This window comes from Panthera onca, chromosome B3 (genome assembly GCF_046562875.1).
Source record: "Panthera onca isolate mPanOnc1 chromosome B3, mPanOnc1 haplotype 2, whole genome shotgun sequence".
NCBI classification, from domain to species: Eukaryota; Metazoa; Chordata; class Mammalia; order Carnivora; family Felidae; genus Panthera; species Panthera onca.
In genome coordinates, this window is record NC_138344.1 from 106,455,336 (window position 1) to 106,462,704 (window position 7,369).

Consider the following 7,369-nt stretch of genomic DNA (forward strand, 5'->3'; position numbering starts at 1 on the left):
AGCATAAAGATAAGATGGGAAAATGATTTTACGGTTTTATTTTGAATTAACATAAAAGTAAGGTGAGCAGAGTTACTTTCACACATTAAGGTCATAGAGATTTATGGATCCAACTCAGTCTGACAGAGACATCACTCGAGTCTCTGAAAATTACTCTTTTAAGTGGTCTCTTTGTTATAGGTGGATGAAGGCTCTAACTAGGTGACAAATCTGGCTTAGATTGTAGTCGTGCTGTGTCCTTCCTAAAAATCTTTTTTGTATTGTATTTTGCTATTTGTGTTTGTTTTGCTATCAACTAAAATTGTTTCATATTTAAAAATCAGAGGATTTGCTAGATGAGTTTGTGACTGTTCTAGGTCAAATGGGTTTATATATGTACCTCACATTAGCATACTGAAACCATTCCAAAGATTGTCTTTTAAATTTTCAATATAACAATTTTCAATGTGTATTTGATCATATTTAATGAAGAAAATGAAGATTCACTATATATATCATTATAAGAGCAGAGTTATTCTGTCATTTTAGCCATTGATCTTTTAACTGCTTATAACAAAACAAAGTTTTTTTATTAAATAAAAGTCTCCACAACATTCCTAACAAAACAAGTAAAATGTTCTAGTGATTTGATACAGTAGGATCACATGGGAAGTGAGTTTTTAACTTGGCATTAGGCAAATAAAAGTCCTCATGCTAGTAGATAAATTAGTTGATAGATGAAAAAAAAAAAGTCCTCATGTTACTTATATAAATTCAGCTTTTATAACTGTCCACTTTTCTTGACGTATTTTGACAGATTTTGCTGCAATGATCCTTAATAAAATAAAAAGAGGTCTTAGCATTTAATAAGGGCAACAAAACTGCTAATGTGCCAAGATCACAGAAAGGAAGCTTGCTTGGGTGTCCTTCCTTAGTATTTACTTTTATGTCTGAAATCAGAATGCTTGCCTTGTTTTTGTCCTTTGGCTTTGTTTTTAATATGTAAGTTCCTAGACTACATTCACTTTAGGACTTGCGTAAACATTTTTTAAGGGAAGTCTCAGGGTGTTGAATTCTGCATCCTTGGATATCGTTGTACTCTGTCCTGATTTCTACAATATAGGTAGGCTGGACTGTTTACTGACAATATGGTTATAAGTGTGTTACATATGCATATATAAATATCCTTGTTCAAGGTCAACTGCAGGTGCCTGTCACTAGTGTTACTGGTTCAACTTGACCTTCAGAGAGGTTTGCTGCTTCACTACCAGATGGATTTGGCATCTGACAGAACTACAGTGTCAGTAAAAGCTTCATCTCAGGAGGAGCAGGGCTCCAAGAAGGAAACTTCCTGGAGGGCAAGTCTCCATGATTTGAAATAAGGAAGAATGCAGTAGCAGTTTCTGAAGATCACATAGTTGGTTCTCTAAGTCTCTTTGAACTGTTTTGATATTTTAGTTTCTTGGACTGAAAGTCAAACACTTTTGTTCAAAACTCATTTGTTCAGATATAAAAATTTGAATGTTTATGTGAAAATAATTGTACTTTTTAATCTTAGAATCTGTGACTTTCTTAGACTTTAATAATTTGAAGTCATTTGATGAAGTTGGCAGTTTTCTCTTTGGTAAAGGAGGAAGAGGAAAAGAATGTGGAGGAGGGGAAGAAAAGGAGAAAAGGGCAAGAAGAGGTTCTAAAGTGGAAAAACAAGGTATCATTTTTTTTTTAACTTAAGAAAATTCTATTTTTCTGAAATTAAAAACAACCAATTTAGGCTCCATAAATCCTCCTTATGTTTTACAGCAGTCAATATAATGCATCACTGGTCGGTAGATTAGTCGTCTTGTTCTCCCTCCAGTATGTCCCTCCAAAGGCCTTGTATAAAGGGAAGGAGGGGATAACCCAATATCATTTGTCACTGTCACTTGTAGGTTCGATTAGGAAAGTGATTAAAATGAAGTTTAAGGTAAGGATTGCAGGTTTCCCTTCTATTCGTTTCCCTGTCTTCTCTGAAGCAGTGATTCTGAACCTGCCTGCAAGATAGAATGACCTGGAAAACTAAAAACTCTTTCATCAATCAAGGTTAAGCTGGAAGGTTACCCCACCACCATCCCAGTGATGCCTACATTCCCTCTTGCCCCTCCTGGGATCTTTTGTTCAAATTCCTGAGGTGGCTCCCATTTCACTAACAGCCAAAGTCCTTAACAGTGGCCTACAAAGCCCCCTATGTGATGTTCTTGAGACCTCTCAGACTCCCCTCCCTTGCTTTTGCTTCAGCCACACTGGTCTCCTGGCTGTCGCCAAACATGCCTGTCTCCTTCAGATCCTAGGGTCTTATGGGAATTGCTTTACTGTTCACTCCACCTGGATTGTTTCACTGGTCAAAACAAGTCACATCTAACTTCAGGAAACCTGAAAGGAACAAACCACAATAATTGTGGATAACCCTAATAGCTACCAGGGGGGCATAGTATGCGTTTGGATAAATAAGCCTGTGCATGTGTGTGTGCCTGCAAAAAATGAGATTGGTGTTACACACACTCCAGGAGATGTGGTCTTATTCGAACTGTGCGCTTTGAGATAAGTGCTGATGGCAGATGCAGGGACCACATGGGATTATCTCGTATCGCAAGTGGTCCTAATTATGAGAGGTCAGTGTTTCTGCATCTTTGGGTGTTGAATTGGACTACCTGGCATTAAGGGTGAGGTTGGATTTGCATAGACAGGGCTAAACAGGATGTTTTCCCAGCAGAGAAAACAGGTGAGCAAAGGAAAAGGTAAGGCAGCTGAGGCCAGTGAGAATGCCTGGTTTAGCAGGAACTTCCCACACTCAGATCCCCAAAGGGGAGTGAGAGAGGTTTAAAGGCACAACACTAAGAAAGCCTGCTTTTTATGTCCTTTGCTTCCTGAAGAGAGCTTTTCACTAAGTCTATGTTAGGAATATGGCATTGCTTATGTTAAATCAGCTTTACTGTCAAGTTCAGTGGCATTTCCACAACACATAGAGGAGCTGTGTGTTATTCTCATACACCACCCAGAACAGTGCTGCCCCAAACCTAACAGTCATTAAGTAATTTGGGCTGATTACCCAGTCAACAAAGTTTATCTGTTATTTCTTCCACCTGAGGAGTGTTCTGAAGCTTCTGGAAGAGATAGGGGCTGTAGAGAGCCTTAGTATCTGTGGCAGAACTGTGACTCCATGAAGGAGACATTCATGACCTTAGCTGAGCCCCGACTTAGCTGGCCTAGCTATTACTTGGCCAGCACGACCCAGGAGCGGTGGTCTAATTTGAACTGCGTACTTTGAGGCAAGTGCGTGGGAGCAGACAGGCGGGGACCACATGAAATGCTGTTTGAGGTTTCCTGTTTGCTCTAGCTCGCTGCTGCCGCTGCCCTCTGCCACCACCGCCCTCCCAGCCAAAACAAAATAACACTAACATTCAGAACGTAGAGTCAGCTAAGAGCAGTTCGGCATTTGACAGTGTATCATTTTTTTCAAGTTTCAACAATGGACCAAATACTTCACAATTCAAAAAACACTTCACAATTCAAAAAACAATTTATCAGCAACTTATTTCTGAGGTGACTCTCTTCGGGTGTACAATAATCATGCGCCTATTTTTGAGCTGCTTCTAAAGCCGCTACCCAAGTCCATTCACCGTGAATATGACAGTTTGGGTGTGAACCCTGCCAGAAGCTCTGTGTTATCAGAAAGCTTCCCTCCTCACACTGTGCTCCGCTTCCTTCCATTCTGAGCCAGTAACCTATGCCAGTTGTGGCCAGGACAGGAGGTAAAACAATAATATGTTTTTCTTCTTAGTAAATGCAATTCTTTGGAGTAGAAATTTTCTGAATATAAGTGGTGAGCAAAAACAAAAAAAACGAAAAGCAAAACCCACCAGCGTGGGCTCTGCCCACTTACTGGCTACTTCATCCTCCCGCTGTCCCAGCCATGCTGCCCATTGCTGGGCAGAATTATTAACCAGTATTAACTAAAGAAAGCCCTGCTGTCACTAACCCTCAGATATGCTAAAGCCGCCCTGTCAGAGGCCCCTCCACTGCTATCCTCACCTGCAACTGCTCCTGTGTGCCCGCAGACAGTTGGCCCTCAGTCTGGTCTTCTGCAGATAATCTTACCCCTCAGTGTTTCTGGGAGCATCAAAGTGAATGTGATGTTTGCCACAGAGCCTATTATTTGAAGTTAGACTAACTTAAGCCTCCAAATTTGGTGACAGTCTTTCCAATCATTTTCTTGTGACTGGGGGAAAAGACAAAGAGAAATTCTAGTGTATATGGATTATTGTGCAAGCTGAAGAATATTAGTAATGAAAATATACTAGATATACCTCCATCCATGATTTAGATAACCTGTAAAAAAAATAACCTCAAGCTGGGAAAAACAAAAACCCAACATTTTTTTCAAACATCTTTGATCATTAGCCACCCAAATTAACTTCTCAGAGAAAATCTCACCAGCTTTATTATCTCTTCACATAATTTTGTTATTGTAAGAGATACATAACAAAGTTACCATTTTAAGTGTACAATTCAGTGGCATTAGGTACATTCACAATGTTGTTTAACCATTACTGCTGTCTAGTTCCAGAGCATTTTCATCACCCAAAACAGAAACTGTATCCATTAAGCAGTCACTTCCCATTTTCCCCTCCCCTCAGCCCTTGGTAACCTCTAGTCTACTTTCTATCTTGAGAAATTTACCTATCCTAGATATTTATATAAGTGAAATCATACACTATTTGTCCATTTGTATGTGGCTTATTTCACTTAGCATAATGCTTCCAAATTTCATCCATGTTCTAAGATGTATCAGAATTTCATTCCTTTTTACAGCTATTATCCCAACAGTGCATATGCCACAGTTTGTTTACCCATTTGCCCATTGATGGACAGGGGTTTTTCCACCTTTTGGCTACTGTGCATAATGCTGCCATGAACATAGGTATACAAATTTGAGTCCCTGTTTTCAATTCTTTTTTTTTTTTTAATTTTTATTTTTTAAATTTACATCTAGGAGAGTGTGATGCTAAGTGAAATAAGCCATACAGAGAAAGTCAGATACCATATGTTTTCACTCTTATGTGGATCCTGAGAAACTTAACAGAAACCCATGGGGGAGGGGAAGGAAAAAAAAAAAAAAAGAGGTTAGAGTGGGAGAGAGCCAAAGCATAAGAGACTCTTAAAAACTGAGAACAAACTGAGGGTTGATGGGGGGTGGGAGGGAGGAGAGGGTGGGTGATGGGTATTGAGGAGGGCACCTTTTGGGATGAGCACTGGGTGTTGTATGGAAACCAATTTGACAATAAATTTCATATATTGAAAAAAAAAGAAATGCGAAAAAAAATAAATTTACATCTAAGTTAGCATCTAGTGCAACAGTGATTTCAGGAGTAGATTCCTTAATGCCCCTTACCCATTTAGCCCATTCCCCCTCCCACAACCCCTCCAGTAACCCTCAGTTTGTTCTCCATATTTATGAATCTCTTCTGTTTTGTCCTCCTCCCTGTTTTTATATTATTTGTTTCCCTTCCCTTGTGTTCATCTCTTCTGTGTCTTAAAGTCCTCGTATGAGTGAAGTCATATGATATTTGTCTTTCTCTGACTAACTTCACTTAGCATAATACCCTCTAGCTTCATCCATGTAGTTGCAAACAGCAAGATTTCATTTGTTTTGATTGCCAAGTAATACTCCACTGTATGTATGTGTGTATGTGTGTATACACACACACACACACACACACGCACACCACATCTTTATCCATTCATTCATCGATGTACATTTGGGCTCTTTCCATACCTTGGCTATTGTTGATAGTGCTGCTATAAATGTTGGGGTGCATGTGCCCCTTGGAAACGGCATACCTGTATCCCTTGGATAAATACCTAGTAGTGCAATTGCTGGGTCATAGGGTAGTTCTATTTTTAATTTTTTGAGGAACCTCCATACTGTTTTCCAGAGTGGCTGCACCAGTTTGCATTCCCACTAGCAGTGCAAAGGAGATCCTCTTTCTCCGCATTCTCACCAACATCTGTTGTTGCCTGAGTTGTTAATGTTAGCCATTCTGACAGGTGTGATTGTGGTTTTGATTTGTCTTTCCCTGATGATGAGTGATGTTGAGCATTTTTTCATGTGTTGGTTGGCCACCTGGATGTCTTCTTTGGAGAAGTATCTATTAATGTCTTTTGCCCATTTCTTCACTGGATTATTTGTTTTTTGGGTGTTGAGTTTGATAAGTTCTTTATAGATTTTGGATACTAACCCTTTATCCGATATGTCGTCTGCAAATATCTTCTCCCATTCTGTCGGTTGCCTTTTAGTTTTGCTGATTGTTTCCTTTGCTTTGCAGAAGCTTTTTATTTTGATGAGGTCCCCATAGTTCATTTTTGCTTTTATTTCCCTTGCCTCTGGAGACGTGTTGAGTAAGAAGTTGCTGCAACCAAGATCAAAGCTTTTGTCTGCTTTCTCCTCGAGGATATTGATGGCTTCCTGTCTTACATTTAGGTCTTTCATCCATTTTTTTATTTTTGTGTATGGTGTAAGAAAGTGGTCCAGGTTCATTTTTCTGCATGTTATGTCCAGTTTTCCCAGCACAACTTGCTGAAAAGACTGTCTTTATTCCATTGGATATTCTTTCCTGCTTTGTCAAAAATTAGTTGGCCATACGTTTGTGGGTCTACTTCTGGGTTCTCTATTCTGTTCCATTGATCTGAGTGTTCTTGTGCCAGTACCATACTGTCTTGATGATTACATCTTTGTAATACAGCTTGAAGTCCATGTTTTCAATTCTTTTGGGTATATACCTAGGAGTGGAATTGCTGGGTCATATTGTAACTCTGTGTTCAACTTATTGAGGAGCTGCCAGATTGTCACCCACAGCAGCTGCACCATTTTACATTCCCAGGAGCAATGATGCGGGTTCCAGTTCCCCATATCCTCACCAATACTTTTCTCTTTATTTGTTTGAAAAATAGCCATCCTATGGTGGTTTCTCACTGGTTTTGATTTGCATTTCCCTGATGACTAATGATGTTGAGCATCTTTTTATGTGTGTATTGGCTATTTATCTTTTTTTGGAGAAATATCTAGTTTAACTTTTGCCCATTTTTAACTGGGTTGCTTGGTTTTGTTGGTGTGTTGACTTGTAGGGATTCTTTATATATTCTGGATATTAATTTCTTATCAGATAGATGATTTGCAAATATTTCCTCCCATTCTGTGGGTTGTCTTTCTACTCTGTTGATAGTGTCTTTTGATGTGCAAAAGTTTTTAATTTTGGTGAAGCCTGATTTATTTATTTTTATTGCCTGTGCTTTTGGTGTCATAACTAAGAAATCATTGCCTAACCCAAAGTCATGAAGATTTTCAGCTGTGTTT